The following is a 19409-nucleotide window of genomic DNA, read 5'->3' on the forward strand; positions in this document are numbered from 1 at the left end:
AAAATGAAAGAATACTGACCAAATGTGAATGTCACACAAACCCACAGAGAGAAAGAGATGGAGAAAAAAAAAAAATTCCAAAAACTGCTACGGCTAGGATATAAAACAGGAAAAGAAACTAGCATTTATCCATGGTCTTCTATGTAAATACATTTACAACTAATTTGCTAAATTCTTGACTCTGGTCCCCACAATGTTTATCCTTCAACATTTCCCCTTTCAGGAAGTGGAACCTCTAGTCAAGCAATCTAAGAACCATTCCTAACTTTTTTTTTTTCTTATCCCGCTCATTCATATTCACTGCCAAGACGAGCAGATCTGACCTCATGTATCTCTCCCAGTTTTCTTCCACCTCCACTGCCACCAGCACTTCCGCTGGGACTTCTTTTTTTTTGCGGGGGCGGGGGGTATAGTTGGTTTACATCACTGGGACTGCTGCAGTAGCCTCCTAAGCGGCCCCTTGCATTCACTTGCTCCTCTCCTCCCACTCCCAATTCCACTCACTACAGAGAACTTTTTTTTTTTTTTTTTTTTTTTTTTTGCGGTACGCGGGCCTCTCACTGTTGTGGCCTCTCCCGTTGCGGAGCACAGGCTCCGGACGCACAGGCTCAGTGGCCATGGCTCACAGGCCCAGCCACTATGCAGCATGTGGAATCTTCCCAGACCGGGGCACGAACCTGTGTCCCCTGCATCGGCAGGCAGACTCTCAACCACTGTGCCACCAGGGAAGCCCCACTACAGAGAACTTTTAAAATATCTTATCACTTCTCAACTCAGAATCCCTCAATGGATTCCCACTGCTCCTAGTATCTTCACCATGACCTTATCTTGTATCATTCTCTCCTTGTTCGTTACTTTTCAGCCACTACAGTCTTTCTGGAAAGGGTCAGGCTCTATCCTACCTCACTCTCTACTTGGAAAGATAAACTAAAGATCATCTTCTGATCTCGGATTAAACGTCACCTTTTCAGAGACCTCTTCCTTGCCTTATTACCTGTGGATGAAAAATGTCGCCTGCCATATCAGTAAACAAAGAATGTTGCAGCCATCAAGCCATCAGCCACTACAGCGGACCCCAACAGTGCACCCTGAGAGGACTCAAGATAGGAAAGAACAGGATGCTGGCCCCAGATAGCTAACGTGCATATCAAAGGAATGATTTCAGTGAGCCCAGACTCTTCCATCTTCCCATACATAGAAAAGTGCTAAATTCATTAACTTGAGATGTCTGGTTTTCTTTAATTAACATTAATCTTTTGATGTTCTGACTCCCTGGTTTTTGTTGCCAAAACTCTTGTATATCCTGGCTCCTCCCTTTCCTTTTCAGACCAGTCCCTCAGCGCTATCTGAGAGGCTGCCTCTTGGGCTTGAGTCCTCAGAAAGTCCACCGAGTAAAACGTAATTCTCAATTTTAGGTTGTGCATTTTTTTTCAGTTGACACACCCAACTTCAAAATTAGATATTTATTCTCTACAATTAAAACCTATAGAACTGGTTGTAATTTTCTTTCATAGAATCAGTCAAAACATGTGACAATATACTTATTTGTGTGTTTATTCATTCATGTCCCTTCGTCCAACAGACAGTAAACTCTATGCAGGCAGGGGACATGGTGGTTTTGTTTACCACTGATAGCTATCGCCCAATACAACACCCAGCCCCACAGGAGAGGATCAAGAAATATTTGTTGAATGCTACTGCAATTAGGTATTTTAATCTCCACATTACTTGTGATAGGATGACTATATGACCCAGTCTGCTCGACACAGTCTTTATTTACACCTGTTGAACTAGGATAACGATTGATAAATTCTCACCTTCGTTCTGGGCTTTATGATGAGTAATATAGTCACTCTACCTATAAGGAAGCTGAGATTCGGAGAGATCAAATAAGGAGTTAATTCTCCTTAATCGTGGTAGTTATGCTCTATAGAGTCTTCATGAACACTAAATTAGCCAATGCTGAACCACTGCTCCAAGGGGAAATGCAGAATTACGTTCCCTCAAGCTAGTGACTGGCCACAATACTTCCTTCAGCCAATCAATAAATAACTTGGTTTCATGTGTGTTTCTGTTTAAAGACACCTCATTTGATATGTATTGTTGATTCATTAACATTGAACTCATGGCAACAACACGGTCACTCATGTACAAAGATAATTAGCATACATATTTTCTCTTTAAGGCATAGCGTAGGCTTCCTGCACTTGGGAACACAGAGAACTCTCTATCACTGTGCTTTGAGCTAACTTTAAACAGTGAAATTATAAACAAAAAGCATAAAAATGTGGAAAACATGGCATTAAATAGACTATGAAAAAAGGACATCTGTTTACAGTACAAGAGCTGAAAAAAGAAGGCAGAGTGCCTTATTTGACTTCAACTGGGAACTTGTTCACTGGGTAACTCCAAATGTTCACTGCTCTGTTCATGTCTGTGAATGACTACAAAAGCACCATAAGCACTGATTTGAGGTTACTACTCTCAAGTAGGCAAATTCACAAATATGGAAGCTCCCAATAATGAGGATGGACTGTAGCTTGTATAAGGTTATACAGATACGTTAGAGTGAGGACAGACCCCCAGAAAATGTCCGACTTCACAGCTTACATCCATTCATTAGATCAGCATCACCAAGGAAAGAACTGCTCTTTCTAAAGCAGGGTACCATTACTCTAGCTAGATTAGTTATAATTATTAAGACTCCTAGATTGCCAGTTTATCAAAGTTCCAGTGGAAAGTGCAGAGAGAGGCAAAACTCTTCTTCACAGAATGGATACAAATCTGTATAAAAGTAGTTAGCAATCTATGACTCTACACTACTGAAGAGTTAAACTGCAGGAACTAGCTACTAATAAGTGACAATTCACAAGGGAGCCCCAAGTTACTTGTAATAACAATGGGTGATTTCACAATGGGATGTAGGTCCTAAGATTAATAAAAAATGTAAATTTGTGGGCCTATAAATATTTTTAAGAGTCAAAACTTGAATCATCCACAGACTAATGTCCAGGTATATTGACATGTAGACCATGAGAAATCAAGTATCTGTGCCTCTTCCTAGTCCACAGGGGAGGAAAGACTCTTCAACAAGCTTCCAGTACATGATCACTCTCACTTTTCAGGAAATCCCCTCTACGGTTTCTCACTTCTTAGTACATTTTTATTTACTCTTTTAAAACACATTCAATGACAAGGGTTGAGATTAGCCTGTAAGTTTATGAACAGTATGAGTAAAAATATCTTCAATTGCAGACTAGTTTTCTATTTAAGAATTTAAAAGACTATTTAAGACTATTTAAAAATTCAGCATTAGAAAAATACTTCCTACTGGTCCACTTTATTCTAAGTGGCTCTGTTAGCATGTCAAGACTCACACTACTCTATGGATAGAAGGTATAATGTCTGAAATATTTTTAGCTAATTGATATGAATTTAAGGCAATCTCAAAATCACTTGCCGTATACTTAAAAAAGAAGAGCCTTCTTCCTACTGTTTAGAGACTACTAGCTTAGAAATGGTTTTGAAGTTTGGGAGAAAATTAAATGTTCTCTCCTGAACTCAATTTAGAGTTCATAATTTGAAATAATTTCAGACTTACATAAATGTTCCAAAATGATCAAAAAAATAAACAACCCAATTAAACATGGGAAGAAGACTTGATTAGACACTTTTCCAGAGAGGGCAGGCAGATGGCCAACAGGCACATGAAAAGATGCTCAACATTGCTAATCATCAGGGAAATGTAAATCAAAACCACAATGAGATATCACTTCACACCTGTCAGATTGCCTATTAGCAAAAAAAAAAAAAAAAAAAAAAGAAAGAAAGAAAAAAGAAAAAACACAAATAACAAGTGTTGGTGAGGGTGTGGAGAAAAGGGAACCCTCACACACTGTTGGTGGTAATGTAAACTGCTGCAGCCACTGTGGACAACAGTATGGAGGTTTCTCAAAAACTAAAACTGGAACTACCACATGACCCAGCAATTCCACTCCTTGGTACATATTCAAAAAATAAATAAAAACACTAATTTGAAAAGATGCATGTATCCCAACTTTCAAAGCAGCAGCGTTATTTACAGTAGCCAAGATATGGAAGCAACCTAAGTGTCCATCAACAGATGAATGGATCAAGAAAATGTATTATATATATATATATATGTATATATATATATACATATATAAAACATATATATACATATATTACTCAGCTATTAAAAAATGAAATTTTGCCATTTGCAACAACCTGGATGGACTTGGAGGGCATTATACTAAGTGAAATAAGTCAGACAAAGACAAACACTACATGATATCACTTATATATGGAATCTAAAATATACAACAAACTAGTGAATATAACAAAAAAGAAGTAGACTCACAGATATAGAGAACAAACTAGTGGTTACCAGTGGGGGTGGGGGGAGCCATATAAGGGCGGGGGGGTGGAAAGTACAAACTACTGGGTGTAAGTTTGGCTACAAGGATGTATTGTACAACCTGGGGAATATAGCCAATATTTTGTAATAACTATAAATGGAGTATAATCTTAAAAAATTGTGAATCACTATATTGTACACCTGTAACATATAAAATTGTACATCAACTATATTTCAATTAAAAAAAGTTCCAAGATGAATATGAAGTATATCCTTCACCCAGATTCCCCAAATACTAACGTTTTATCTCTTTTTTGTATTATTACTTTTTTCTGAATTGTGAAGTAGTTCAGAGTACACCACCCCAAAATATGCCACTCTATCACAAGGATTGTTTTGACTGAAGGCAATTTCTTAAAAAGCAGACACAGGATGAGCTTTCTGCCCTCTGCTGATCTGCTTGAAAACAGAATAACAACCTTAACTCCTGAGTTGAGGTGGCACCAGGTAGACTTGCACAAACGAACCTTATTAAATTGACCCTTACCTTCCATTAGTTTTCACATACACATACCTTCCCACAGTTTGCCACCCTTGGAAACCTAAAGTCCCTTTCCTTTGTCCCATCACTTTTCTAAAATTTATTGTTCTTTGTTAAGATGCTATACAAACCCAAGTCCTAGCCACCCCTTTGAGTCACTCATCACTGAGTTTCTCCCTTGGGTATGCATGCTGCTTGTGTCAATAAACTTATTTGTTTTTCTCTCATTATTCTGTCTTTTTCAGACTAATTTGCAGGGCCCCAAGTGGAGAAACTAGGAACATAATGGAAAAAGAATAGTTTTTCCTCCCCTATAACTGTATATGAATAAGTTGTAGACGTGATGCCCTTTTACCCTAAATACTTCAACATGTATTTCTGAAGATCAAGAACATTCACTTACAGGGAATTCCCTGGTGGTCCACTGGTTAGGACTCCGAGCTTTTACTGCCAAGATTACGTGTTCGATCCTTGGTCAGGAAACTAAGATCCTACACGTTGTGCAGCGCAGAAAAAAAAAAAAAAAAAAAAGTTCACTTACATAAACAAAGCACAATTATCAAAGTCAGGAAATTAAAACTGATACAACACTAGTATATGATTTCCTATTCAAATTTCACTAATTGGCCCAATTATTTCCTTTATCGTACAAAAACAAAGAATTTGCTTCCCTGGTCTGGGAGCCAATCCAGTATTGCTTACAGAATTGAGTTATCTGGGACTTCCCTGGTGGCTCAGTGGTTAAGAATCTGCCTGCCAGCCAACACAGCGGACATGGGTTCGATCCCTGGTCTGGGAAGATCTCACATGCAGGGGAGCAATTAAGTCCTTGCGCCACAACTACTGATCCTGCACTCTAGAGCCCGTGAGCCATAACTACTGAGCAAGCGTGCCACAACTACTGAGCCCGCGTGCCACAACTACTGAAAGCCCACGTGCCTAGAGCCCAGGCTCTGCAACAAGAGAAGCCACCACAATGAGAAGCCCGCACAGTGCAACGAAGAGCAGCCCCTGCTCACCGCAACTAGAGGAAGCCCGCGTGCAGCAACGAAGACCCAACGCAGCCAAAAAAAAAATTAATTAAGAAAAGAAAAACAATTTAAAAAACAAAGAATGCAGGTTTCCTTTTCTTTGGAAGCCTATTGAATGTTGGGCTTGTTATGAGCAGACTGTTGGGGAGGAAGAGAGGAATAAGGAAGGAGGAATCAAGGTTTGGATAATAGGCATAAGGTAGCAGGGCAGATTATTCCTGTCTAGGGAGCCTCACTGAGGAGGAAGGGGTTGCAGAAGAGGATGGCAGGTTTCCTGATACGTCTCCCAACAGTCTAACGCTGGTCTCCCAGGCCCTGAACTCAGTGCCTTCACACGCAGCCTCTCATTGAACCATTATGTTACAGACTGAATGTCTGCATCTCCAAATTCCCTCTGTTGAAACCTAATCCCAGTGTGACGGTATTGAAGGTAAGGTTTGGGGAGGTGATTAGCTCCTGAAGGTGGATCCCTCATGAATGAGATTGGTGCCCTTTCAAAAGAGACCACAGGTGAGGACACAGCAAGAAGATGAACTTACTGTCCTGACAATTCACATGCACATTTGTCTGTTAAAGGCCCTGGAAAAGTCCTTCAGTAAAGCAGTCTTTTAGCTTTGTTTTTCCCAGTGTCTCTCAAATTTGACTGTGGAACTCTTTAAACATCACATCTGTTAATGATCTGTGGAACACACTTTAGGAAACATCTTAGATGTTTGTGTGGAATGAGTCATGACGAATTAAAGCCTCAAAGGAGGGCGAAAGTGTCAGCACCCAGGAATGGACGGTCTGATGTGGAGTCATGGGTCTCTCCTTGAGCAAATACCCATAGAAACTGAAAACAAAAGACAAATGATCATAAATTGCAATTTTTTTAAAGTGTTGTGATCAACAATCCTGACTTTTGTTCTGCAATCTGTGCAGCTGATTTTCTGTAATATAATAAAATAGTTCATGTGCCACCACACTTTGCAAAATGACATTTCAGCCTTCTGGGAAGTTGACTTTGGGGAAAAGAATATCATAATTTGGGGTAAGACATTTTGTGACTGGGGAAACCAAATGTCATCCTGGCTCCCCACCGGTATAGTTATTGCACAGAACTAGACAGAAGTTGGAGAAGGGAGCCTTGTTCTTCTCCCCCCAACTCCCGCCCCACCCTCCAGCCATCAGAAATCTATTCTGTACATGACGTGGTACTGTATTTACACAAGAGACCACACAAAATACAGCTGCCACCTGCTCAACGCAAAATACATTCTGAATTACAACAAAAACTTTGGAAAAGGATAACTTTAAGTAGCACACAAAACAATCCAACACATAGTGTGGCTTCTAAAAATAAAACCATGTAATTTACATATTTTTGAAGCAGGATTTGCTCAAATAGTTCCCTGCACACAGGGAACCATAGGCCATTTAAATACTGAAAGGCTTGAGTTTTTCAGGTTTCCTCTTTTGAGCAAAGTAGACTTTCTTTTTTTTTTAACTTTTAATTCAAGAAAGAAATTACAATGCAACACCAAAGCACTACTTTCCACAGCAGCAAATTAGAGAGGGCTAATTTGTGGACACAGCCGTGCCCTGTTATCTGTACCTTGTCACTTTAATTTAGCACAACCAAAACCTCACCATTTCTTTCATTTTTACTTCTCTACATAGCAGAATTTTAGCCTTCGTGCTGGGTTTCAAAGAGTCCAAAATAAAACCAGCCCACATTAAGCAAAACAGCCATGTAAGACCTTTCCTTTATGTTTGGAGAGAAAGATTTTCAAAGTTCAGGAGGAGGATTTTTTTTAAAGGCACTGAGTAGTCTTGGTAATGCTTTTTAAAGTCTATTTTAAAACACTGAGATTTATTTTCCACCACTGCATTAACATGAATGTGGACAGTCAAGTGTATTGCCTCAAACAGAAGCAAAGAAGTTGTTACTTGAAATCTGTACACTTTAATCCATTGTTAAAACATCTCAGCTATGCAAGAATCTCTGTCACAAATTATCAAAGTTAGAAGATAACACCGTCCATCCTGCATTAACAGGCAAGAATGACAGCTTGGGCGAAGGGCTAGGCTCCAGATCCTGCTCTTACAGTAGCGAATCCAGCCATCCCTCAACCACAGGAAATAGACTGTCAAGTTGTACTAGATCCAAATGCCTCCACCTCCACCTATGGGCATGCATAAAGCATGAAGCACGGGTGTCCCCAGGATCCTTTATTAACTCTCTGGCACATGCAACCCTCAGTAGGGAGAGCTGCTCTCTGAAACAAAAATTAATCATTGTAAACAGAAATACATGTTTTCCACAGCCTCACAGGCGTCACCCAGCTTCCAAAATCTCATCGCCTTCCGTCCCCATACCACCCACCTTTCTCATCTCTTGAAATTCAGAGCACATTCCGCACCACTTTCATCCCCCAAGGAGCAAAGCCTTAAGTATCACCTGTGCTCCCATTCCGCAAATCATTTGGCTAGAATTCTTAGTAAAAGTGGATGGCCGTGCATCGGCTATCACAGTGCCAAGTTGTAAAAGAGCACCAGAGACGTGGAAACGTAGACGCTTTTGAAACTCAAATGGTATTTGGAATTCAGAGCTAGTGCCCCACCAGAAATCTGTACTTTGCAGCTGTCACTGGGAGTAAAAAGTCTGCCTTTTGATTGAGCAGGGACCCAAAGCCCATGACAGGGAGCGTTTCCTTACACAGCTGTCAGCCTCCAGCCACTTGGCCACTTGGAGGAGTGGGATCAGTTTCACATCAGTTTCACATCCAGTTCCCACCCCTCTCTCCAAGGGGGATGCCTGGCAGAGCTGGAGAGGGCAGAACTATTTCCATCAAATAGGAAATCTGACCGACAGAGGCACAGCTTAGTAGGAGACCCCAAGGGACACATTTCTTGTTATTGCCTGCCTTTCCCCGCCACCCCAGCCCCTACTCCCAGATGCAAGGAGGGCTAGCAACAGAACGCAGGTGAAAGTTATACATCCCTAAGCAGACCACAGGCCCTACCTGCTTTGAATGCCATCTTTCAGGTGATTCTACTTCTAATCCTTTTCACTGGTCCGCAGAGGTTGGTACTCATCACAGCACCTGACCCAGTAAAAAAATCAAACAGATGGCAAAGACTAGTGCCAGAATTCACATGGGGCGTTTTGTTTTATTTACAAATGGAAACCAAGTCTCTGTTCCTTGAGCCTTGCAGGTGCTCACCACTCCACCCTCTAAGCTAGTGTTTCTGTCCGCCAGGTGCTAAGGGCCATGAGCTCTTCATAAGGCAGCACTTTTAGATGAGAGGATGGTCCGACATCTGCCACAGAGCACAGATGGCCAAGCCAGGACTCAACAGCTGACCTAGTGACCGTGTAGCAACTAGGTGGGGTTGCTAGACACCCCAACTGAACACGTGGTTCAATGTCCACAGTGTAGAAATGCAAATCAGGCATGTTCTGGAAAAGGAGTAGTTATTTATAAAGGCATCTGTATGAAAGGCTTTATCATGGTATGGGCAAAGGGGTAAACAAAATATAAAATTACACTAAATTGAAGACTCTGAAGTTAGACCAGTGTGGGCCAGTCCATATATGTACGTGTGCTTCCTTTGTAAAAATCAAAACAACCTTCTAACCTTCCTTTGAAGAATACAGGGTTCGTGTCTGAGGGCTCCCATGGTCTTCGTCACTCACAGAAGGACCCAGACCCTCTTGGCTGGTCTCTAACCAATGAGCCATACAGAACCATTGCTTCTGGGCCGCAGGCAGACTTAACCTGCGTGCCAGGTTTCGGGTTTCCAGCACCTCTTCAAAAACAGATTCTAGTACTCAAGAGCCTCAAGGTTGGGGCAACTGCCGTTAACACTCACCAGGAAACAAACGGCTTTTACATAAGGAGCCATTTGGGACCACAGGTTCCAGGGCTAAGGAGCCCGGGGCCTCCAAGTACCTGGAGGAGATATGGCTACCTGTGGGAGAAAGAACAGCAAACCCTCCAGAGGAGGGGAGACTGAAGGGGCAGGGTTGGGAGGGGTGGGGTCTCACCCCTGAGACAGCAGTACTCAGCTGTAGAAAGTGAACTGTAGTCTCCACCCACATCCAACGGCCCTGCATGGACTTTGCACCAAGGAACCGAATTCCTTTGGTTCGTAGCAGGCCTCAATCGGGAAAAAATATCCATTTGGGCTAAATCTCTAAAAGAAAGCCTGCAACCCAGGGAAGTTAGAGGATAATATGATATTCCAAGCAGGTAAGCCTCTTTAAAAAAAAAAAAAAAAAAAAAGTCTTTCCTTCCTCCAACGGGAGAGGCCACAATGGTGAGAGGCCCGTGTACCGCGAAAAAAAAAAAAAAAAAGACATACAGAAAAGCCCAGGGGCTTCTGGATTAAATGGATGTAAGTGGGATGCCTTTAATCAGGATGCAGAATATAACAACAGTAGGTTGTTGCTAATGACACTTCCAGACATGAAACCAATTTCCCAACCTCTTAAATCTGGAATTCTAGTGAATTTATACAAATCCGGGTTAGTAGAGGATTTCAAGGACTGTTTGCTGTTATAGATACCACAGCATGCTGAGTTTCAGCCCTAGTATTTTAAATACGTTTGAGTTCCTAACGTTACCTACTGCAGTGATTATTGTGGGCATAGCTGGGGGTAATTTTACAGTAAGAGAAAGAGAGAGAGATGTTTAAGACTTGTTCATCCTTGCCTCTCTCACTGCCACCTACCATTTATGTTTCCCTAATCATTTCCAGAAATTTTGGACTTGAGGCAGCATACTGTTGACTTAATGTCATAGCACACCTCTCATGTATTTATTTTTAAGTAATGTGAATTATAACCAATTTTGTCTTGAGAACTTTATGAGATCCTTGAGAAAAACTGAAAACACCCTACAGTGTTCAAAAGCTAAGCTTAGGAACTATACCTTTACACAGTACAAGATGAAAACTCGATGTCTGGCCAAAGTCTGGAAGCAGTTATGGTTCTTCTCCCCTCCCAATGTTTTGTTTGTTCTAATGTAAGGCAAGCACCTCTGCTACTTCTTATTTTTTACCTACTTCTCTCCATACACCCAATAAGCAAATATTCAGGTCTGAAGTAAGAGATGGGGACTTTCCAAGTAATATCCATCCAATGACTCAAAATAATTGCACACACATTTTACACACTTTCTTTTTGATTTATGGGGAGAAAAAACCCCAACAGTATCATAGTTCTTTTGTAGACAATATCAGCCTTTTTTCCTTCACTTATTTCTTCCTTTTATTTATCTATATTCTTTTGTGCACAGTATTGGGTCACCCTCAGCCACACTTTGTCATCACTGTCCTTGGTGGGAAGCATGTGAGTTTTCCAGGCAACATGGTGAAGTATAATCAGCAGTGGACCTTGATTCATATAAACCTGGGCTAATTTGGTGCCTCCACATTATACCCTGTCCATCCTGAACTAAGTCATTTGAACACTCTTGAGCCTCTGTTTCTTCCTAAGCACAGTGGAGACAATGATAAGCTCACCTAAGAAGACGTATGTGAATATTAAATTGCATAATACACATAACAAAGATCCTCCCCTTGCCAAACTTTAGTCAGGCTCCTCTGAGCCCTCTGCTTCCATCTCTGTCCTTGTAGAGTCCAATTTTAACAAGAATCCTGCTAAATTGGCTTAGAAAGAATCCTCACCCTCAATATCTGATCAAATTCCTCATCCTCCAGGTGAACTGTGATCACCCTGGCCTGCCTTCAGCAAGAATCCTGTTGAGTCTGTTTAGCAAGAATCCCCCTATTTTTAATGTTTCCCCTTAGTGATTTTCCTTCCACTGACCACTCCCCAACCCTGTTCCTCGGCTATAAATCCCCACTTTCCCTTGTTGCATTTGGAATTGAGCCTAGTTCTGTACTAAGGACTTTTTTCCCCCTATTGCAATGGTTCCTGAGTAAAATTGGTTTTATGGCTTTAACTACTGTCCAGCTCTGGTTTTTCTTTTGACACAGGTGAAAGATTCTAACATTGTTCCTAGTGTAAAGCAACTTCCAAAATGTTAAAAAATGACCCTCATAAAATAACTACATATTAAAGATGTATTTAATTCAATGAGAAAACCAACAGAACAGAAATATTGTTTCAAAGGATTATGGAAGAGAAATATTTATATATAGTCGCTGAAAGAAAGAATGCTGAAATCAGATTGCTAAAGTAGATACAAACTTTGTTTAATGCCTTGCAGAGCATCAGAATTATACTTTGGGGATTATCTTTTCTAATGGAAAAGAATAATCATTTGCATTGCACAAGTTTCTATAGGTATTCATCCACCCTTATAGTTTTGTAAACTATTTTACAACAGTAAATAGTAAATCAAAGAAAAGCAAAGAAAGGCACACAGGCCTAGAGAATTAGATAATCCTTGGGTAGGGACTATAGTCCAGTATGACTGAAGGGACACAGTTATCCTTTTGCCTATTTGCCTGTTTCCAAGTTTCAGGTATTTTTCCTCTGCACTAGAATGTCACAGGTGTTCAATGTGCTGTCCAGAAACTAATTATTTTGAGAAAGCTATATACGAAATCCTACAGGACAACTCAGGCAAAGAAGTAATAAGAGGAAAATTCAGAGCATCAAACGATTTCATTGAACAAGAAAAAAGGGAAAATAAAGAATGACTGCATCATGTTATGAAGGATTATTTGTCTAAATCTGATAGCATAACCCTAAGAAAAACAGAATGGTATAGACTGAAGATAGGAATTTTCATCAGAAAGAAACAAACTGGCTGGAAATATAAAATTAGTCATACTCTTAAACTCTAATGAACGGTAGAATGTCTGCAAAATGTATAGCCAATTGAATTTTATTTAACTTATATATTAAAACAAGAAATAATATAAGACCCAAGAGAAGCTCAAAATACTTCGTAATTTTTACAGCCTCTCATAGTATAAAATTTCTTAATTTCATCTCTTCTTTACCTTTCTATCCCTTTGAATAGCAATGCTGAAAACACTTCATGCTCAAAATAGGAAGATTCAGTTATCAAAGATTAAGAAAGTTGAAGTTAGGTTCAAGCTCATCTTTGAATCAATATATGAGGAATATATAGGGTAAAGTAATGACTATAAAAGGTATCTGTAAGACAGTCCCATTTGGTAGCACAGGTGCACCAGTAGGGTTAAGAACAGCATATTTGTGAAGACAGAATTGGAATCCTACAGGTCCATTTACCAGTGATTTTCCTGTAGGCAGCCCACATAATGTCTCTGAACCTCAATTTTCTCATCGACATGGCCAATAATACACATTTCATTAGGACTGTTGTGAGCAGTAAATGAGCTCACGTCCATACAAACTCCAGCACAGACCCTGACATATACTAGACACTAGTAAATAAGTACTACCTTTTTCTGTTCCCAGGGTCATTTTTTGGGGGTGATGTATAAATACATGAAAAACAGCAAAGGACTTTTGAACTGTATTCTCAGTCACCTAGAAAGTAAGGAGGTTACTATTTTTTTGTTTATTTTTATTTTCACTTCCTACCTCCAGGACTTTCAAGTTTCTTTCAGATGAAAATTCAATCTATATATTTATTTAAAAGTAAGGGTTCAATTAATCATGACATGCTCTTTCTTCTGAAGCTCTCTTCACTGCTTAATTCAAGTAACAGGATAAGGAAATTCAGATGGGAACCAAAAGGGGGCTGATTTCACCAAACTTGTTTATGTTCCTGTTTTGTTTCCACTATTTTATTTATCTCCTGACATGATTCCTGGACACTTGAAACAAAAGAAAACTTTTCTAAGTAAGGAAACCAAAGGGCAGAAGGTTCCTCCCCCAGGGAAATGACAAAGAAGGACAAGAGATCAGAAGATAGCACAGGCTCTTGTGTACTGCTGCTATTGTCACATCATGGGTTTCCAGCCTCACCTTCACCCATAAATCCCTCTTGGAAAATGGAAAAAAGGATGATCCTAACTGAGGCACATTAACACTTCTTGGACTCAGCCCCATGATAGGTCTGTGTCCCGTGTGGGAGTCCCTCCCTCATCACCCTCAACCCCAACCCAGAGGCACAGTAGGGCTTCCTTCAAGGGGCCCTATTCTATTCCTGGCTCCTCTCTGGGAAACACCATGCTCAGCTTAAGGCTCTGACCTCCTAAGAGAATCATCCCCACCTTCCTAGCATATTCTAACTCAGTACGGACCTTTGAGATACACTGGGTCACTAGCTGGTCCAAACACAGCTTCGTTAATGCTAATACTTAGTGTGACAAGGAGCAGCCACCTCACATATACCCTCACCAACCCAACAACTGCTGGCCAGACATCTGGCCCTGAGACCCTCCAGTCTGGACACCACATTCTGCCATTTGGCTGGACCAAGGTCCTCAGTCCCCAGCTGGTTTATGCCCTCCCATCTGCAACCCACCTCCATCCAAGAGGCACATCCATTCCAGGTTCTGGCTTCTCCTTGATGTCATTACCCACCCAGGCTCTGCCAGGACAGCACAGTGAGGGCTGGGATCATGTCCTTGATTCAACTCACTCGACAAACTCTTAGGGGAGAGGAGAGCGGGAGGCAAATGAGTCTCTTCCTAGACTTGGGGAAGTGAAGTGTTAGGCAATTTTGATCTAAATTCTATGTAGAGATTTTCAGTCAGTGAGTCCTTGCTGGAGGGACCACCAATTCTGTATTTCACCAGGGCCCTAACCCACTCTCAGGAAGCCCTGTGGACAGTTACAATGTGCCAACACATCCTACCCTCTACTTTAGCCCCAGTGTCAGCCCGATACAGGCAGAGAGGGGGAACCCAAGTACTCTGACTATGAGCCACTGTGAAAGTGTGTGGGAGAGGAGGAAAGGCTGGACTTTTTACTTTTTCTTCCAGTAGACAAACATTCACCATCCTTTTGGACAAGGCATGGCATTGTGCTTTCTGTAAAAGGAATAAACTGAGTGACTCTGTTTGGGGAGGACCTTTATAAATCCACAGAGGCCAGAAACCGTATTATCTGGAGTCTCCTGTAGTACCATTATTCCAACATCTTGAGCAGATTTTCACATGTCCTTTAAAGGACCCATTTCCTCTAAAATTCTCAGTTTGCTGTGACATAAAATGGGGATAATACTGTAACCATCACTCCACGTACTGGCATAAACTCTCTTCCCCCTAGGGTTGATGTGAAGATTAAATATCTTAAAATACGCAAATTATCTGACCCAAAAAAGTATTCCAAAAATTGATAATTCTCTTTCCCCGCATTTGTGTGAGAAACGCCAATTAATTGTAGAAGGGAAGAGCAACTGATTTAGTGGCAAATGTTCAGGCTTCTGGGGAGACTACAGCTCCAGCTCTGCCATTTCCCCTGTAAAATGTAATAACCTCTACTTTGGAGGGAGTTATGCATCGTAATGAGATGACACATGACTATGTAGAACATCAGAGGGCATATGCTCCCTTAGAACTGAAGCCCTTTGTCTTGCACACAGCAGGGTTCCTCTATCTAAACACTGTACCAATAAGACCTGAAAAGCAGCATGCAGCCCAGGATCAGGGGGGCATTCCTGGATGGAATCTGCATCAGCATGTTGTCCATATATCACAAAGTGCTAGGCCAACTATGAAGCCACTGGAATTATTTCCAAAAAAAAAAAAAAGAAAAGAAAAGTCAGCTTCACACAGCAGTAGATTCACCAATTCTTCCTTAGGGAGCACAGACCTAGTTTGTTTGTTTTTCTTTTTTTTTTTCTTCCAGTTTCATTGAGAAATACTTGACATGCAGCTGTATGAATTTAAGGTGTACAGCATAATGATCTGACATATATATCATGAAATGACGACCACGATAAGTTTAGTGAACATCCATCATCTCATGTAAGATACAAAGTTAAAGAAATAGAAAAAAATTTTTTTCCTTGTGATGAGAACTCTTAGGCTTTACTCTCTTAATTTTCACATGTAATATACAGCAGTGTTCATTATATTTACCATGTTGCACAACACACCCCTAGTACTTATTTATCTTATAACTGGAAGTTTGAACCTTTGATTGCCTTTATCCAGTTCCCAACTCTCCCACATCTCACCTTCGGTAACCACAAGGTTGATCTCTTTTTTCGTGAGTTTGTTTGTTTTTGAAATATAATTGATCTACAACACTATGTTTGTTCCTGTTACACAACATAGTGATTTGATATTTCTATACATTTCAAAATTATCACAATATCTACTTATGATCTGCCACCGTACAAAGATATTACATAATTATTGACTATATTCCCCCACACTATATATTTCATACCCCTGACTCATTTATTTTGCAACTGGGAGTTTGTACCTCTTAATCTCCCTCACCTATTTCTCTCCTCCGCCACCCCTCTTCCCTCTCTGCTTTGGCGACCACCTGTTCGTTCTCTGTATCTCTGACTCTGTTCCTATTTTGTTATAATTGTTCACTTGTTTTTTAGATTCCACATATAAGTGAAATTACACAGTAGTTGTCTTTCTCTGACTTATTTCACTTAGCATAATATCCTCTAGGTCCATCCATGTTGGAGCAAATGGCAAGATTTTATACTTTTTTAATGGCTGAGTAATATTCCATATATATATATATATATATATTCCACATCTTCTTTATCCATTCATCTGTTGATGGGCACTTAGGTTGCTTCCATATCTTGATTATTTTAAATAATGCTGCAATGAACATAACGGTGCAATATCTTTTTGAATTAGTGTTTTAATTTTCTTTGGATAAATACCCAGAGTAGACTTGCTGGATTGTATGGTAGTTCTGTTTTTAATTTTTTGAGGAATCTCTATACCGTTTTCCATAGTGGCTGCACCAATTTACATCCAACCAACAGTACATGAGGGGTTCCTTTTCTCCACATCCTTGCCAACACTCCCCATTTGTTGTCTTTTTAACAATAGCCATTCCAACAGGTGTGAGGTGATATCTCAGTGTGGTTTTGATTTGCATCTCCCTAATAATTAATAATGTTGAGCATCTTTTCATGTGTCTGCATGTCCTCTTTGGGAAAATGTCTATTAAGACCCTCTGCCCATCTTTTAAACACATACCTATTTGTGTTTTTTTTTAATGTACTTTCTCTTCCTAAAATTTCACAAAATCACTTCAGGGGACAAATATAAATTACAAAGCATTTTAACTGAAATAATTTAAAAAGCCCACAACATTTTTCACTATAGATGAAATAGTTACATCAAAGATAAAATGTCCACCTGAGAAGTCCACATATTCACATAAACATGGAAAAGAGTTCAAAGAGCATAGAAGAGAACACAAATCATCCTCTTCAATTACTCAGGGACATTTGATTAACTGTGTTTGAAAAGATGAAGATCAAATTTTCCACTTTTTAGGGATAACACTCAGGCTGTTGACCATCTTTTTATCTTCCACCTCCAGACCATCTCCTCATCAAAGAAGAGGTAAGATTTAAACCACTTTACAAATGGCGAAGTCCTCCTCCTTTAGGACAGAGGACAACATCTCTGTACAACATGTGCATTTGGTAAAATTTTCAAGGCAAAAATCCTAAGAATTTTATGAAGCACTTAGGAAGAGACTAATAACCTTGTCTCACTTTCATCCAAAAGTCTGACTCTTAGAATTGAAACATTCACCATCATCTAACCCAGGGTGCTTCCACCCTTAATTTTAGCTGTAGAGGCCTTATCCAAAGGAAACCCTCCAGGAGCCCTAACCTGTGAGGAAGCTGGAAGTGTGCTTATCCAGGAAGAAGTGGGAGGCCAGAGCCTGGCTCACTGTCCCCCGCTCCCACTCACTCCCCCTGCAGTGACCACTAAGCTCATCCTCAGAAAGTTTGGTCTCATGGAAGCACAGTTTGAAAGTGACTGATATCACATATCACAGATGAGTGAGGATGCTGAGGCCAAAAAAAGTGACAAGTAGCTCATGCAATAGTCCCCGAGATGAGTGAGGCCTGGTCAAACATTCAAGGGGCTCAGAAAAGCCACTTCCTGGCCTCTGTGCAGCTAGAGTGACTAAGTGAACCATCTGAAGCCAAAAAGACATCAGAGGATATCTGCTTAAGGTCACTTTTCTAATATAAGAGACAAAGGGACAGGAGAGCTGCTGGTGTTTCCCCTTCCTCTTTCTTCCTGTTAAGGGTGTGAGGACAGTGCCTGGTGCTACAGCAGCCATCTTGAGACTATAAGTGTGAACAAAAGACAAAAGGCCAACATACTTAGTATGGGAGAGCAGAAGAAAAGATCTTGGGTCCTTGATGATTTCCTTGAGCTACTTAATGAATCTGAAGCCACCTGGCCCTGACTTCTGGTTAAGTAAACAATAAATGTCTTTACAGTAAGAGACTGTTGGTCAGGTCTCCACCTACCACATTCTACCTAATACAAAACACTTCTCTAGGTATTTTGGAATCCGTGTGCTACAATTTAAGTAGCACCTGCATTTTCCCACAAATTATTTCTATGTTCTGCTCCCAAACGAAAGTCATGTGGAAAGTTCAAAAGCAAGGAGGAAAGATACAGCCAACTTGGAAGACAGTTGCCTCTTACAAAGCCAAACATTTAGTCTATATACCATACAACCCAGCAACCGTGCTGGAGCTATCAAGGCATAAAATAATATGGTGAATCTTAAATGTATATTTCTAAGTGAAGAAAGCCAGTGTGAAAAGGCTACAGGCAGTTTAATGCTAACTACATGACATTCTGGAAAAGGCAAAACTATAGACACAGTAAAAAGATCAGAAGATGTGTGTGTGCCAGGGGTTTGAAGCCTGCGAGTGCAGGTGGAAGGGACGGAGAAGGGAAAGAGTGATGAACAGGTGGAGCACAGGGGATTCTTAGGGCATTGAAACTACTTTGTATGATACTATAATGGTGGCTACATGACACATGCACTTGTCAAAACCCACAGAATGTACAACACAAGGAGTGAACCTTAATGTAAACTGTGGATGTTAATGGATATTCATGTATCAATATTGGTTCATTAATTTTAAAAAATGTACCACACTCATGCAAGATGTTTCTAGTAGGGAAAACTGTGCAGAAAGGGGATTGTATATTGGAACTCTGTACTATCTGCTCAATTTTTCTGTAAAATCTAAAACTGTTCCAAAAAAATAAAGTCTATTCATAGAAAAAAAGAAAAAGGAAAGAGGGGACTGGGGGAGGGGAAGAATCCCTAAAATTATCATAGTTTTCTTCTCACATCAGTTCAGAAACGTACCCAATTTAAGGAGTGCGTGGGAAGGTTTGAATCAGCATCTTCCGTCCTCACCTTTCAACAAACGACCTCTCCCCCTCCCACCAAGACCCAACCCTGAATTTGACCTTGGGCGGTTCCTCCCCTTCACCTTCACTTCACTCCAAGGAATGCACTTTACTGCCGCTCCCTCAGCTTTCCAGGGCATCCCTAGGCTTCCCACTTATTTTTACTCTGATAATGACA

The 19409-nt window shown here is 40.5% G+C and overlaps 1 protein-coding gene across 6 annotated transcripts in view; it reads right to left on the bottom strand.

Annotated features, from left to right (window-relative positions):
* ELMO1 (engulfment and cell motility 1) overlaps positions 1-19409 on the bottom strand; it is a 576489-nt gene that overhangs the window by 514123 nt on the left and 42957 nt on the right. The window contains exon 2 of one of the 6 annotated variants that reach the window (XM_060107542.1): positions 5323-5410. The exons of the other annotated variants lie outside the window; for them this stretch is intronic. The gene's annotated coding sequence lies outside the window, so the exon portion shown is untranslated. The remainder of the gene's footprint in view (positions 1-5322; positions 5411-19409) is intronic. 6 annotated transcript variants of the gene reach the window in all.

Source organism: Mesoplodon densirostris, chromosome 9, assembly GCF_025265405.1.
Source record: "Mesoplodon densirostris isolate mMesDen1 chromosome 9, mMesDen1 primary haplotype, whole genome shotgun sequence".
Classification (NCBI taxonomy): Eukaryota; Metazoa; Chordata; class Mammalia; order Artiodactyla; family Ziphiidae; genus Mesoplodon; species Mesoplodon densirostris.